Here is a 17,817-nt window from a genome sequence, read left to right as displayed (position 1 = left end):
TGTCACTTTGAGATCTGTAGGATATTTATGTACACAGGGAATTACAGAATGTCGGATTTAGAGGAATCTTTAATGATCATGCAGGCCAATGTACTCATTTTCCAGTTAAGAAACCAAATCCTATGGAGATTATAAAAGGTACCTAAATATACAGAGTGAATTTTTAGTAGGCTGAATATGCAATACAGCTACTAATCCCCAAGCTAAGTCCCTTTTCGTTCTCTATGCCATTTTTTAAAACCACTCATCTATCTCAAGACATTAATGAGGATGCTGGCACACTGACATAGAATATTATCTATCAGAAACAAATACTTTAAAACTTTATTGTTTGTAATGCAATCCTGTTACAGGAAAAACTCACTAACATATTTCATTCTTTGTAAAGGAAACCCACAAGTATGTTGTACCCTGGTTTGCTTGGGGCAATTCTAACTTGCTCCCATTATTCCAGCCTAAATATTAGAGACTTTTATTTTCTCAGTCAAGCGGGATGCAAAGTCATCAGCTGAGTGTCAAAATAGCATTGTGAGGATGATAAAGGAGGAATGATAAAATAGTATTTACACAAAGTAAGAAAATAAATTTTCTAAAGACACAGCATAAGATCAACAGGCAAGTGCAAGTACTTATTTGAGGTATGTTATTATTATTTTAAAATTAAACCAGTGAGACTGTGTTTGGTTTTGTCTCTAGCAAAATTCACCTGCTTGGGTAAAGCACATAGAGAATAGTTTGTTTTGCTTTTGATTGTGGTCCACCAGTTAAGTGTGATGGTAGGACAGAGGGTGGTGTTGTTTGAAGACATCTGCAATAGTTTAACTATAAAGAACAATCCACAGAATCAAATGTGGGAAAAAGAAAATGTATAAGGTCAGTGCAGAGGATATTTAGATGCCAGAATGATGACCGAGGAGTGTTGCAGAAGTGAAGGGAAGGGATGGCAGGCAGTCATCTGAGAGATTCATAAACAGTGAAGTTACCTCTGATCACAGACGCGTGGCTATAGGAATTAATAAATATGCACCAGGAGCTTAAGTGAGAAGCATGGGTGACACTGAAGAAGTAGGGGGGGTTAAGAAAACTACACATGACAGCAGAGCAGAGAGGGTTTGAAAGCACTATTGAGATAGAACACCAGGTGCACACCACACAGCCCCTTCCTTCTGGCTCTGAGGATAAGTAACAGTAAAAACAGGTTCCTCTGAGAATGCTACAGAGAGGAGATATCATGAGGAGCAGCTGTTAAAAAAGGCTGGAAAGTGTAGAGAATATTCAGAAAAGAGGTTAACACAGTGTAGGAATCACTGCTAGCAGTTATGGGGTTCTCAATGGCAGAAAGGAAAGTATGGGTTGGTCGGATTTCGGGGATTATAAAAATCATGATAATGATATGTAATAATTCTGCAACTATAAAAATCTCAATGAAATGGGATATTCCCACATAGAACACTGTATTTAGTTAGGCAAGAACTATATAATTATGTCAAACACTAAACATCATGTAGTTTATTTGTAGAACAGCACACCCCCCTGCTGGCTCTCAAGGGTATCCAATTTACATTGTTTTTCAGCTAAAATACAGATTAAAAACAGTAAATTGACAGGGGAAAAAGGCAGGAGTTTTTTGTTGTTGTTGTTTTTGCTTGTTTATTTAAGGCAAAGACAGTAATAAAATAGCTGGCAAACAGAGTTCAGAAAAAAAGAAAGAACGAAGTCAGGAGGAAGTGAGAGAGAGACAGGAGGAAGGGAGGGAGAGAAGAAAAAAAGAGAGGGAAAGAGACAGAAGGGAAGGAGAAAACAAAGAATAAGAATAACAAACATATATATTGCAAACTGCTATGCTAGTTAAAGTTCCTTTCTACACCTGTCCACAGTTCTTAAGGGTAGTGTGGTAGTATTCATATGGCTTTATCTTACAACACTTCAGCTCTTTGTAACACTCTTATAAACTTCAAGGTGCTATATTGATACAGAATTACTAGTAGACATCCAAATCACCGAGATCAGTCCTGTATAGGAGCAGGTAAAACTCCTGAGAGTGATAAAAACGTTCTATATTTTAACTTCATTTCTAGTTGTACACATTAAACTATGTTCTCTAAATTCACGAATACTTTGGTTTGTGATTTATCAATCAATTTAGTTGATGAAAAACATTAACACCTGGATATCAACCTGAAGTTTCTAATTTAAATTATCCTGGGTACCAGCTGGGCATCAGATGTGTTAAAAGTCCCCAGGTGATTATAATTGGGAACCACTCCACTCAATGATCTTCCCCAACAACCTGCCACAGGAATGGAAGTCTCAGACTGTTTCTACTTGAAAGTACTGATCAAATGTAGCATTACTAGGCATGGACAAATTGATATTATGGACTATATTACTCATCTAGGGCTGCCATAACAAAACACCACACACTGCGCGCCTTAAACAACAGAAACTTATTTGCTCACAGTTCTGAAGGCGTGGAAGTCCAAGATCATGGTGTCAACAGGCTTGGTTTCTTCTGAGGCCTCACTCCTTGGCTTGCAGACAACAGCTTTTTTATTGCATCTTCTTATGGCCTTTCCTCTGTGCATGAGCACTCCCAGTGTCCGTCTCTCTCTCCTGTTGTAAGAACACCAATCTTATTGGATGCTATAGGCCTCCACCCTTATGACGTCATTAAATTTTAAATACCTGTTTAAAGGGCTTATATCTAAATACAGTTACGTTGGGATGTAACATAAGCTGCTGAAGGCTGTCTCCCTACTTTGAGTTCCTCCATAACCAACTGGAATCTAACTTAGTATGTTAAAAAAAAAAAAAAGCTAATTTAAAAGTATAGTTATATAACAAATAACCGGGGCTTCGGCCAATCACAAATAGTTAAGCTTAACTAATCACAGCTAGTCAGTGAACACACTACATCCAAATAAGGCAGATGCCTGGCTGTAGTCAATCAGATGATTTCTCCATTTTGCATCCCTGTTTGACCTATACGAGCTGACTGTTCACACGGCTGGGTGGACCTCTCTAACTTCTTCTGGTTCTGAGTGTTTCTAAACCATTCTTCGCTCAAATAAACTCTGCTAAATTTGTTTTGTCTTAAGGTTTCTTTTAATAGTGGGTTAGGGCTTTGACATATCTATTTTGGGGACATATAATTTAATCCACCATATGTACCTCCTGTATTAATAAGGCAGAATCACCTCTTAAGTAGTCTTGCTAATAAATTGAACCTAGAGCTAATCAAAATTTTGTATCTACCAGTTTACAGGAAACACAGAGACTAAATAAAACCTCTGTGACAAGGAACTACAAAGATGACTTCGGAGGAATGGGCAGGCTTCAAGATGTTAACAGAAAATTGAACTGGACAAGTTAAACAGGTAAGGAAGACCTTATACAAGACTACTGCAATAGGAAAGGGATGTTGAATTCAACTGTCCTGAAACAAAAGGCTGGAGAGCTTTAAGCACCAGGACATGCTAGTGGAACAGTATTGGAAACTTTACAGCATTGCTTGGTAAATAGGATTAGATCACCTGTGTTTCCTAATTGGTACCTAATTGGCACCTCCCCTCTCACAGAGACTGAAAGACAGGTGCTATCACTCTTGATAATTGCATTTCAATAGGATGGCTCCCAGATCCTTGAGAAAGAGATTCCTAAGTTGTAAATTTGGCAAGAGGCTTCATGATTTGCATCTCAAAGAAGCAGATAAATGATTTAAAATTGCATACTTTATAAAGCAAATGCCATAAGAAAAGGTAGCTCAGAAACCTATGGGTAAAATGTAACTTGTCTAATGTCTACTCCAGCTGAAGGGGAAATTAACACTTTTTTGATCAAGGACAACTGATTCTGTTTCTTCAAGAGTTAATGGAATAAAAATGTTAGAGGAAAGACCTCTCTAATTTAAAAAATACTTAAATACAACACAATGCAAGACATGGACATTTATTAGAGACTGAACAGAACAGACCAACTTTAAGAATTTTTGGGGGGCATATCATAAATATTTTAAATCATTGTTTTAATTGACAAGCATCTATGAAGGACAATGTGATGTGATAGATGTATAGACTGCAATAAATCAAGATAATTTATATCCCCATTACCTCACATATTAATTTTTTGCTGTAAGAACATCTGAAATGTACTCCTTTAGCAATTTTGAAATATGTTATTATTAACTATACTCTGCTGTGCAATAAACCTCAAAAACGTATTCCTCCTAATTGAAACTTGTACCCTTTAAACAACATGTCTACACTTAATGCCCCATCCCTAAACCAGCCTTCGATAACCACTATTCTCCTCTCAACTTCTATGAGATCAACATTTTTACATTCCACATACAAGTAAGCTCATGCAGTAACCGTCTTTTTGTGTCTGCTTAATGTCACTTGGAATAAAGTCCTCCAAGTTTTATCCATGTTGTTGCACAAAACAGAATTCCATTATATTTTTGTAAGACCGAATGGTATTCCCTTGTACATATAATCACACTTTCCTTATTCATTCATCCTTTGATGTATACTTAGGTTGATTCCAAATCTTGGCTATTGTGAATAATGCTGCAATGAACATGGAAGTGCACATATCTCTTCAAACTACTGATTTCAGTTTCTTTGGATATATGCCCAGTACTGGGATTGCTGAATCATATGGTAGTTCCATTTTTAGTTTTTAAAGGAACTTCCAGACTTTTCCATAATGTCTGTACTAAATTGCATTCTTGCCAACAGTGTACAAGGGTTCCTTTTTCTCTACATACTCACCACTTGTGATCTTTCACCTTTCTGAATATATTCATTCTAACATGTATGAGACAATATTTTATTGTGGTTTTAATGTGCATCTCTCTGATGACTGGTGATGTGAAGCATTTTTTTTTCTCATATGCTTGTTGGCTATTTGTATGTATTATTTTGATAAATGTCAATTCATGTACTTGCCTATTAATTTTTATTTTAGGTTTGGGGTACATTTGCACGTTTGTTATCTAGGTAAAATGCATGTCACAGGGATTTGGTATACAGATTATTTTGTTGTCCAGGTAATGAGCATAGTACCCAATAGGTAGTTATCTAATCTTCTTTCTCCTCCCAACCTCCATCATCAAGTAGGTCCCGATGTCTGTTGTTTCTTCCTATCCATGTGCATAAAATGTTTTCCCATTCGTTGGTGTTATCTCTGTTTTCTTTGAGCAGTGTTTTGGAATTATCATTGCAGAGCTCTTTCACCTTCCTGGTTACCCATATTTCTAGGTATTTCATTCTTTTAATGTCTATTGTGAATGAGCTAGTGTTGTTGATTAGGTTCTCAGCTTGGATGCTGTCGGAGTATAAAAATGCTATAGGTTTGTGTACATTGATTTTTGGATCCTGAAACTTTGCCAAAGTTGTTTATCAGATCTGGGAGTTTTTGGACAAAAACTATGGGGTATAGAATCATAAACCTGCAAACAGATATAGTTTGACTTCCTCTCTTCCTATTTGTATGCTTTTATTTCTCCCTCTTGTCTGACTGCTCTGGCTAACACACCTATTACTATGTTGAATAGGAGTGGTGAGAGTGGGCATCCTTGTCTTGTTCCAGGTCTCAAGAGGAATGCTTCCAGCTTTTGCCCATTCAGTATAATGTATGCTATGGGTTTGTCATAGTTGACTCATTATTTTGAGGTATGTTCCATCAATGTCTAGTTTGTTAAAGGTTTTTTACATGAAGCAATGTTGAATTTTATTGAAAGTTTTTTCACCATGTATTGAGATGATCATGTGGTTTTTGTTTTTAGTTCTGTTTATGTGGTGAATTACATTTATTGATTTGCATATGTTGAAACAGCTTTGCATCCTAGGGATAAAACCTACTTGATTATGGTGAATTTGATTTTGGATGTGCTGCTGGATTAGGCTTGTTAGTATTTTGTTGAGGATTTTTGTGTCAATTTTTGTCAAAAATATTGGCCTGAAGTTTTCTTTCTTTGTTGTGTCTCTACCAGGTTTTAATATCCGAATGATGCTAGCTTCATCCAGTTGGTTAGAGAGGAATCCTTCTACCTCAATTTTTTGAAATAGTTTCAGTAGGAATAACACCAGTTCTTCTTTATACATCTTGTAGAATTCATCTGTGAATCTGTCTGGTCCTGGGCTTTTTCTAGCTGGTAGGCTTTTCGTTACTGATTCAATTTCAGAACTTGTTATTGATCTGTTCAGGGATTTAGATTCTTTCTAGTTCAATCTTGGGAGGCTGTACGTTTCTAGGAATTCATTTATTTCTTTTCAGTTTTGTAGTTTGTGTGCATAGAGGTGTTCATAGTAGTCTCAGAAGATTTTGTATTTCTGTGGCATCAGTGGTAATGTCCCCTTTGTCATTTTTGATTGGGTTTATTTGGATCTTCATTTTTTCTTTATTATTCTTGCTAGCAGTCTATCACTCTTATTATTTCTTTCATTTTGACCTTGTAGAATCTGACAACTGTGCCTTAGGGATGGTCATCTTGTATAGTATCTCACAGGGGTTCTCTGAATTTCTTAGATTTGAATGTTGGCCTCTCTAGCAAGGTGGGAAAAATTTTGTGGATGATATCCTCAAATATGTTTTCCAAGTTGCTTGCTTTCTCTCCTTCTCAGGAATGCCAATGAGTCATAGATTTGGTCTCTTTACACAATTCCATATTACTTGAAGGCTTTATTCATTCTTCTTTATTGCTTTTTGTTTATTTTTGTCTGACTGAGTTATTTCAGGAAACTGGTATTTGAGCTCTGCTACTCTTTCTTCAGTTTGGTCAATTTTGCTGTTAATATTTGAGACTGTATTCTGAAATGCTTGAAGTGAGTTTTTCAGCTGTATTAATTCAGTGTGGTCCTTTCTTAAAATGGCCCTTTTGTCTTTAATCCCCTGTATCATTTTATTGTATTCTGTAAATTCCTTGGATTGGGTTTTGACTTTCTCCTGAATGTTGATGATCTTCATTCCTATCCATATTCTGAATTCCATTTCTGACATTTCTCACATTTCAGCCTGGTTAAAAACCAGCGCTTAGGAACTAGTGCAGTTGTTTGGCAGTAAGAAGATATTCTGGGCTTTTTAATTGCCAGAGTTCTTATGCTGGTTCTTTCTCATCTGTGTGGGCTGATGTTCCTTAAATCTTTGAAGTTGCTGTCCTTTGCATTTTTTTATGCCCTTGGGAGTTTGACTGTGGTAAAAGGTAAGTTCACTCAACTGGTTTTGATTCTAGTCTGTTCCTTGGTCTTGGAGAAGCCTCCTCTCATTACTGTCTCCGCAAATGTGTTTCTCTTGTTGGGTGTTCTGGTCAAGGTCTTGGAAGTCTGGAGTCTTATAAATTAATTAAATCTGTTTCTTCAAAACCTTGGAGTAAAACTGATGCTACAGAAATATGTACCACAGATATTCTCCTCTCGTGCATCATCCCTGCAAAGACTTAAGGTTGCGGCTACTCCAGTTACAGAAGCATGTAGTAGTGGAGTACTTAGAGTTAATCCGAAAAACGGGAGCTTCCTGCCTAGACTCTCAAGAAGCCTGAGAACTGCCAGGACCCAGGGCAGTTAGAACCTAGGCTTGCCCCTACCTACTTTGCCCATTTTTATTGTAAAATGAGTTATTTGTTTTCTTGCTATTGAGTTGTTTGATTTCCTTATACATTTTTGGATATTAATCCCTTATCAGTTTTATGATTTGCAAGTATTTTCTGTTACTACTAGATTCTCTCTTTACTCTGTTAATTGTTCCCTTTACTGTGCAGAAACTGTTTAGTTTGATGCAATACTATTCATCTATTTTTGCTTTTATTCCCTGTGTTTTGGGGGTCAAATCCAAAAACTTATTGCCCAGTCCAACGTTGTGGAGGTTTCCCCTTATGTTTTTGTTTACTGGTTTTACAATTTCAGGTCTTACATTTAAGTCTTATCCATTTTGAGTTGATTTTTCTAGATGGTGTAAGATGAGGGTCCAGTCTCATTCTTCTGCACACGGATGTCCAATGTCATTTATATATTTTTTAAAAAACTGTCCTTTTCTCATTTTGTGTTCTTAGAACTTTTGTCAGAAAACAACTGACTGTAAATGCATAGGTTCATTTCTAGGTTCACTATTCTTTTCTGTTGGTTGTTGTGTTTACTTTTTATGCCACTGCCATGCTCTTTTAAGGACTATAGCTTTGTAAAACACATTTCAAAATTAGATAGTTTGATGCCCCTAGTTTTGTTGAAATATACATTTTTTAGTCAATCAGTGGTACAGTAGTAACCCTTATCTGTGTATTCACTTTCCATGGCTTCAATTACCATCAGTCATCTGCATTTCAAAAATATTAAGTGAAAAATTCCAGAAATGAACAATTGATAAGTTTTAAAGTGCATGTGTTCTGAATACATAATAAAATCTTGCACTCTCCCAACTCTATCCCACCTGGGGTATGAATCATCTGTTTTATGACAGTTATATTACTGTAATTGTTCTAGTTCTTATCCGATATTGTTGCTAATAACTTGCTATCCTAAATTTGTACTTTAAACTTTATAATACAAATGTTTGTGTAGGGGAAAACAAAAAATATGTAAATTGGTACTATCCTTAATTTCCTGCATCCACTGAGGATCATGGAATGTATCCTCAGAGGATTAGAGGAAACTAGTGTATTTTGTTATTAACTGGGTGCTATATAAAATCAATATATTATTTTAAATTTTGGCTAAAAATGCCATTATTTTTATTATGAAATTAGTCATATGTTCTTACCATTTGGAGATATATGCTGAAGTATATAAAGGGATGAAATCACCTGGTATCTTCGACATGCTTTAATATACATCCATAAATTGAAGACCCTCTTTTTCTCTCGTTTTTTCTCCCTTCTTCCCTTCCTTCCAGCCTTCTGTCCTCTGAGCAAACCTGGGGGTAATAATAAGGACACTAAGAACTCAGACCTTGATTTTTAAATACCTTAGAAAAATGTTCAATTCCAGGACAAAGGAAAAGAAAGAGTAATCTGACCCTGAAATAATTGTTTGTGTGTGAGAAAAGTAAAAAATTTCTTATCAAATTATAGGAACATATTAAAAGAACCCAGAAGCCAGCTTCAATTAAATCTAGGGCAATTTGAGCATTAAAATACTACTAATATTAGATTGTTCTAATTAAAACAGAAATATATGGATCAACACAGATACTAATAGAGAATAAATAGAAGTCAAATACCTTCCTTACCATAGGACACCAACTATAAAGGTAGAATAAAATATTAAATTAGAAAATCACATTTGACACCCATCATATTAATAATTCATTAATTTACCTGAGAAATATCAATGGATGCTAAAACGCATGTGGAAAGAGGCATGAAAATTTGAGATGTACATGGTTTCAAAATATCTTGTCATAAAGGACTCATTAATTGTAGTGGGAATGGGACGGGGAAACATCGCTTTATGATGGCAAAATCTGGCTGATCCATCTTGAGTAGCCCAATTTAACTGCAAGTAATCAGTCCAGTAGACATTGGGTGTCACTTGATAGAATGTAATGAAATAGCCGTATTATTTAATAATGTAGCTAATATTAACTAATTAATAATCTAATTATAAATTAAATTATTTTTAATTATAATTTAATTTAAATTATAATTTAATTAATAAATAATTTATTATTTAATTAATAATTTAGCTAAACAATGCATCACCTGAATCTATTCATGAAGAAATATCCTATACACACGCATGAAAAAATATTCTACAAAACTATTGCTTTGTAATAAAAATTTCATAGTCATGTAAGCCAATAAAGGCTGATAAATTATTCCGGATTGAAGGAAACTAGAAAGATATAAAAGAAAGTCAAAATAAGTGAGTGCGATATATGATCCTAGTTTGGATATTTTTGCTGTTAAAAAAAAGAATACACTATGAAATCAGTTAGAGGTTCTCTATATGATGGATGTATAGATTCTTTGTATTATTTTTGCAAGTTTTCATTGAATATGTTGTCTGAGAATATGAATGCATTTAAACAATATAATGGGTATATAAATACAAGGAATTTCAATGATTTGGGAAAATAATCATTCTGAATTGCTATATTTTCTATATTCTTCATATGAAATTTTGATCATTTAGGTAATGTAGAAAAAAACTTAGAAAACATAAAATGTGTTCCTACATTAAAAATGTTCACAGTTGCCCTGTGCTAGGGTTATACCTTGTCTTAGTTAACTTAATCCTAAAAGTAGCCATATGGAATGGGTACTGTAATTATTCCCATTCAACATACAAGGAAACCCAGGAGTAGGGATGTGAAATATACTTCTCCGGGTCATACAGCTGACAAGTAGTGCTGTAGCATTTTAACCAGGCTAACTAGCTCCAGAGCACTTTTCTGCAAGCATAAAAACTAGAATTTTGTCTAAGCATGCTTGCAGCTTAAGGAAATATGTCTAAATCAAATATTAACTTCATTACATGTTAGTTATTTAGCTCATTTATAGTAATTTCATTTTTTTAGTATTGAAACTAAATGACCTAATAAGTTTGCCACATATTGCTAACTTTCCTTAAAAATTTTAGAATAGATTTACACATATCTTCATTTTAAGTCTGTGTGTGTGTGTATGTGTTTGTAATTTTTACTTGATGGATGAGGTAATATAACTTTGCAAATTACATTTTTAAATGTTTACTGATCTATATAAAATAGAGGAAATTTCAGTCAACATATAGCATTTTATCTCATTTTTCTTTTCCTTTACTTTCTCTGGTTTTTAGCCTATTTTATGCTTATACCTTTCCCTGTTACAAAACCTCAAGGAATTTGAGTGTATAAAAAATGAATAACTATAGTTTCTGATTTTACCTTATTGATGAAAAGGCTTCCCAAATATTTGACTCAATCTAAGATTCGTGAACTGTAAACAAGGTTTATGATTCATCTTGCTAGTTAATAGAGGATGTCTAAAATGTGGCATTCTATTTTATGATTTTCCACAATTTAATAAATTTCTCTCATGTAATAAATGGGTAAGCAAATGAAGGTGAAATGGTGATATATGACGTCAGTTATAAATTGCTTTGGTCAGCGCTGGCTTCTTTGTGGAAATGATTGAGATTGTTTATTGCATATAGCTTTTACATCAGATATTATCACTTCAAAAATAAGAGACTCTATGGAAGTTCTATACAATTTCCTCTCTCTCAAGTTTATTATTTGACTGATTTAATGTCATTGCCTTTATATTTTATACATCGATACCAGGTTCAAAAAATAGGTAAAGCAGTAAAAAATATATATTCTTCCCTTACCAAAGTGCTGAAAAGTAGACTTCAGGGTGCTGTATCAGATTGCAGTAACTCCAAAACATCAATATTGTCAAAACATTACATTCTACTCTTTTCTCACTCTATGCACATGTCTATCATTGGAATCATTGGAACTGCCTCTTAAATGCGTCTACCTAAAAGTGGTATATATCACTGCTACCCAGGTTTCACTGGGCAGAGCACATCACTTGGTCATACTTTATCAAGGTACCTGTTACGTTCCAATATGCCTGGAAATAGAAGAGAACAAGACATTGGCAAACAGTGGTGATATCTACCATAGGTACCAAGATGATAAGGAAAGACATCTGTCCTATGCTCAGATGGTTGCTTCTATTAGCTTTTTTCTGCTATTTTTGGTATTTTCATATTTTGTTCTAACGTATTTTTTTTTCTTTCTGAAATAGGTATTATTGTTAATAACATGTTATTGCAATGTACTATTGCAGATCCCTTTCTTCTCTTTAATTTTTGGTCTGCTTAGTACTTATTGAAGACCTAGGAGAAACACAGAAGTGTTATATATATACATAGATATATGTTGTAAAAGATAATTTTATTTAATAATATTTGTAAAGGTTCATTTGCTGTTCAATATGGATTGAAATGCATTTAATTAAAACAATATTTTAATAAAAATTACTTGCTGGTAATGATTCTTTGGAAGGAAGAGATATTAAAGACCAGAAAATCAGCTTAAGATTTCCAGCAATACAAAAATACTCATAAGAACAATATAAGGGTTTTGACCACGGGAAGAAGCAAATATGAGATTAAAGGATGATCAGAACAAGAGAATAAATTTCCTGCTATAGTCAAATTTTGAGATTAAAATAGAAGAAAGAAAAATCCAAGAAGCACCCAACAGTATCCAAAACATCTAAGTAAATGTGAGGAGGTACATTTGAGCATCATCTGCCTCTTACTGTATTCTCTGTGGAACTTGAGGACTTGAGGTTTTTTGCTTAGTACTACTCTCACATAAGCAAAAATATGTAGAAATTATTAAATAATAAATTTTTATGTTTATATGCTTTACTGTTAGATACAAGGACTGGAAACTAAATCCAATTATATAAAAGAAGTTACACATTATTTCAACTAAATCAAGCCACTTCATTGCTTTTTATAGTGAGGCCTGTGACAAGGCACTCTTTGCAAAATGTATATTTGACTTACCTGTGTACACAGTAACAAGATTACTTGCCCAGCTGGAGCAGAGTCTTTGCAGAATGCTGAGTTGCTACAACCTAAAGGCTGAAACAAAAATAAAATAAAATAAACTTTCACTTCTGAGAAGATAGATATCAATGTCCCCATGAGGCTCTTAAACACACTCACCATTTCAAATGTGTTTTGCCTTATTCCCCATATAACATGAAAATTATATTAATAGCTACAGGGTTGTAAATGTATCATGCAGGGCCAAGAATACAAATTTAAAAGAATAAAAATGCAGACATTAAATAAATACATTTAAATCCTTTTTAGCGCAATATTACTTTGCTTAATTTTATTAAGACTCAAGCCATGCTCCTTGCTAAAGGCCAAATACAATATTATTTATTTAAATATGACAGTGTGTCATTTAAATAAAATTGTATTGAAAAACAATACAATTGTTTTACAAAAGTAAAGCATACCTTTACCTGTTTACAAGAATGAAACTGCTTTTGAGCTATAGTGGTAGCACTATTAGATACAAAAGAAAGTGCTTAGCAAATTAAAATGCATTATAAAGTTGCAGCATATTATTACTCAAGAGGTTGATTGTACGTGTACCCAGAATTAAGCCCATCAAATTTTGCTTTAGAGTCCATGCCACAGATCCCAATTATTAATGATAATTAGCAATATCACCTATAACAAAAACACTGGATATTTCAGGAGTTTTTCCCCCTATGAAGATCCAAACACATCTTTTTTATTGAAATGTCTTAAGTGTCAAAGTAAGAATTTAGTGTATTTAGGTAATAAGTTATTACTATTTATAAACAGTCACCAAATATTAAATATACGGAACAACTTAAATAAATATATTAGTTTTTCAATATTTGTATCTCCTGTGTAACTCTCTTCTCATTTCTGCTTCTTTCAAAGTGTATGAATATATATACTGACAGTTTATTTCAGAAAACATTCTTGAAGATTTTAAATAACCAACTTGAAGTTTAGGAGTTCTTATAAATTGTCAAAAGTTACAATATCACATGGACAGCCTAAGTAAATTATATTTGCATATATGTAGGTTTTATTAATAAAAAAAGGCATGAGTTTTAAAAACATAATAACTATGATACTAATTTTGGGTTAAAATAAAACAAAGCAAAACCAAATCAATTTCCCAAATAGTCCTTCTACTGAAATCTACTTAATTTTGTATGTTGAAAAAATAAAATCTCCTTTTTTATAGTCTTTTTACCTGGATCTTGAGACATTGTTCAGTAAGAAATGAAATAACCATCAAAATCTGTTGGGGGAACCCTCCCCCAATATTTAAACGTAGGTTCTTTCTATTTTCCTTAAGTGTAGGTTGGTCTGAGAAATAAAGAGAAACAGTACAAAGAGAGGAGTTTTACAGCTGGGCTGCTGGGGGTGACATCACATATCTGTAGGTCCGTGATGCCCACCTGAGCCACAAAACCAGCAGGTTTTTATTGAGGACTTCAAAAGTGGAGAGGGTGTAAGAACAGGGAGTAGGTCACAAATATCACATGCTTCAAAGGGCAAAAAGGAGAAAAGATCACATGCTTCTGAGGCAAATAAAGATCACAAGGCGAAGGGCAAAATCAAAAACTCCTGATAAGGGTCTATGTTCAGCTGTGCACATATTGTCTTGATAAACATCTTAAACAACAGAAAACAGGGTTTGAGAGCAGAGAACCAGTCTGACCTCAAATTTACCAGGGTGGAGTTCCCAATCCTAGTAAGTCTGAGGGTACTGCAGGAGGCCAGGGTGTATTTCAGTCCTTATCTTAACCGCATAAGACAGATACTCCCAGAGCAGCCATTTATAGACCTCCCCACAGGAATGCAATTATTTTCCTAGGGTCTTAATATTCCTTGCAGGAAAAGAATTTAGTGATATCTCTCCTACTTCCACATCTATTTATAGGCTCTCTGCAAGAAGAAAATTATGGCTCTTTTTGCCCGACCCCACAGGCAGTCAGACCTTATGGTTGTTTTCCCTTGTTCCCTAAAATCACTGTTATTCTGTTCATTTTCAAGGTGCACTGATTTCATATTGTTCACACACGTTTTACAATCAATTTGTACAGTTAACATAATCATCACAGGGTCCTGATGTGACGTACACCCTCAGCTTATGAAGATAACAGGATTAAGAGATGAAAGTAAGACAGGTGTAAGAAATTATAAGAGTATTATTAGGGAAGTGATAATAAAAGTCCATGAAATCTTCATGATTTATGTTTCCTCTGCCATGGCTCCAGCCGGTCCCTCCATTTGGGGTCCCTGACTTCCCGCAACAAAAATCTGAGATTTAAAAAAAAATCTAAAGTTTTAGTATGAAAGACAATTGTGTTATGAGAGAAATACCACATTTGTGGGAACTAGAATAGAAATTAGACTGATTTTATTCAAAGGAGAGACATGATCTAGAAATTAACTTTAAAACACATACATAATTTTTTTCTATTACAATATTAAGACCATTTATTTACAATTCATTATAACTATGAATTGTAACCATTTCCATATAACTATTTCCTTTTATGATCTCCAATTTGTTGCTACAAATTAGGCTCCAAACTCAGGGCGACTAAGGCCCGGGGTCAAATCTTAAACACTACTGTATTGCTACTGCCTAGAACAATGGATGGCACAATCAGGGGCTCCAACAGCATATACTGAATGGAGTAACCCCAAGTCCATTCGCTTTTGTTCCTTTCTATTTACTTTGGAACTTTTCCCTTCTCTTATATTCTAGGTTATTTTTAGAGTCCTCAGGATATCACAGATGCTGAAGATATTCTCCAGGTTCAAATGGAGCAACCCATTTGTACTTTGTTGGATGTTGTCTCTTCAATTCTAAACCACCATTTCATCATCCACTCTGAAAGACATCACTTCCATCACTTTCCAAAGACCAGAATCTTCCATTAGTTACCTGATCATCAACAGATATTGCCACCACTGATAGAACACTCTTACGTAGGAACACCAAAGCATGCAGAGGCTCAGATAAATTACAGCTTTCATTTCATTAACCAGATGTCCCTATTCTTCAGCTCTTTTCCTCCTCATAAAACCCATAACCCTTAATAAATACAGTTGGCCCTTGAACAATGCAGGTGTTGGAGTGCTGACCACCTGCAGAGTTGAAAATCCATGTACAATTTTTGACTCCCCAAATATTTAACCACTGATAGTCTACTGTTGACCAGAAGCCTTACTGACAGCATGGATAGTCAATTAATACAAAATGTGTATATGTAGTACATACTGTATTCTTACAATAAAGTAAGCTAGAGAAAAATAAAATGGTATAAAGAAGAGAAACTATATTGACTATTCATTAAATAGATGTGGATCCTCATAACAGTAAGCATCCTCATCATATTCACGTTGAGTAGGCACAGAAAGAGGAGGAATAGGAGGGGTTGATCTTTCTACCATGGGTGGTAGCAGAGATGGAATAAAATCCACATATAAGTGGGTGAGCATAGTTCAAATTTATGTTGTTCAAGGGTGAATCATAAGATCATCAAGAATGGCAAGAGGAATAATCTTCTAACCACTTCCAAAACATGAAGGTGATTGATATTTGGCATTATTTTCTATTAATTTTATCTTTTTGTGGAAGCATAGCTTTACATGACATATAGTATTCATTAACTGAATTAGCCTAGAAAGTACCTTCTGACAGTTTAGAAACAAGGTTGAAAATTAGATCAACATTTTCAAAACTGGTATTGATTTGATAGATGATAATAGTTGCCAGGCTGAGGGGGACAGATCACCTGAGGTCAGGAGTCCAAGACCAGCCTAGCCAACATGGTGAAACCCTGTCTTTGCTAAAAATATAAAACACAGCTGGGCATGGTGGTGCGTGCCTGTAATCCCAGCTACTCAGGAGGCTGAGGCACGAGAACTGCTTTGAACCCAGAGGTGGAGATTGCAGTGAGTCGAGATCATGCCACTGCACTCCAGGCCATATGACAGAGCTAGACTGTCAAAAAAAAAAAAAAAAAAAAAAAAAAAAGTTTTCAGGCATTCATTTCATATAAGGTAATATTTGCCATTAAAAAATCCCTTGGTCAGGGGACCTCCTCTTTCAGTTTTGGAGCCCCCCTCCCTCTGTCTCTGTACAGGGGGGCTTCTACCTTCTGTCTTCTCCCTTCAGTCTTGCCTATTAAACTCCTTAAAACCATTCCACGTGTGTCCATGTCATTTTATCTAAACCGGCATGAGGACCAACAGCCCTGGTGTTCCTCCACTCATCAGAGCTGTATCATTCTGGGGCATTGGCGGGGAAAGGAAATTCAATCATCCTCTGGTGAGTATGGAGTGGATTTCAACTTGAAATCTGTCCTTTAATCTCAAGGTTCTCTTACAGCTACCCTGTCGCCAAACTTTCTCTCCCTTTTTATCCACGGTCTTTTACCCTGTGTGTGTCTAATGCACAAGAATCTTTACAGTTCAGGGAAACAGGTCTGTTAGAAAAGATCACGAATCACGGCAGGCAGTAACTCAATAAATGTCTCTCTCTCTGTTTTCTCTGACGAGCACATTGTATTTCTAAGCCACCCAGTAGAAATAAGGCTCTAGGCCTCTTCTGGGAATGGAAAGTTTCTGCCTTTAGCAGTTAGGAGTAAGAGATCTTCCATAGCTCAATCTTAGTCTCGATATTGTCTCACTGGCAGGAAAATGGCCATTCAATTCCTATGTTCTTTTAAGGCATCTGCTCTGTCTTCTAATAAGACCATACTTAATTAGTAAGGAGATTTTAAGTCTGGAAGTTAACCGGAACCATTCATCTACGGGTAAATGCTTTAGCATGGGCTATAATAGCAGGATATAGAGTTCAATCTAGCACACCCCTTCCCTTAAAGAGGCCTTGCCCAATGACATAGCATTTCTTTGAAATCCATTTTTTTGGAAGGCACACAGGCCACACAAGTCTAGGAGGTCAAAGGGAAAGAAAAGGCAGAGGACTGATTGTTTGGGGACAGTGCGACTAAGGCCTAAAAGTCAGTTCCTCTGGTGCAATGGCTTGGAGGGTCATACCTGCAGTCACAGGTGGCACATTTAAGCGGGTGCCAGGAATCCAGGAGTGACGGAGAGGAAATAGTTGGGGGTACACCCTCTATGTTTTCATCTCCATCCTAGATTACATACCAAAAGGAAGGAGACTAAAAGGATGCTTTCATTCTCACTTCTCTTTCTATATGGGTAACGTAATCTTCAACATGCACTCCCCTGGAGTGTATTTTGAAGCACTGGGACTCCTTCAACCTTGAAACTTCGAAGA

The sequence above is a fragment of the Papio anubis genome, chromosome 15 (assembly GCF_008728515.1).
Source record: "Papio anubis isolate 15944 chromosome 15, Panubis1.0, whole genome shotgun sequence".
Lineage (NCBI taxonomy): Eukaryota > Metazoa > Chordata > Mammalia > Primates > Cercopithecidae > Papio > Papio anubis.
This window is presented reverse-complemented; position numbering follows the sequence as displayed.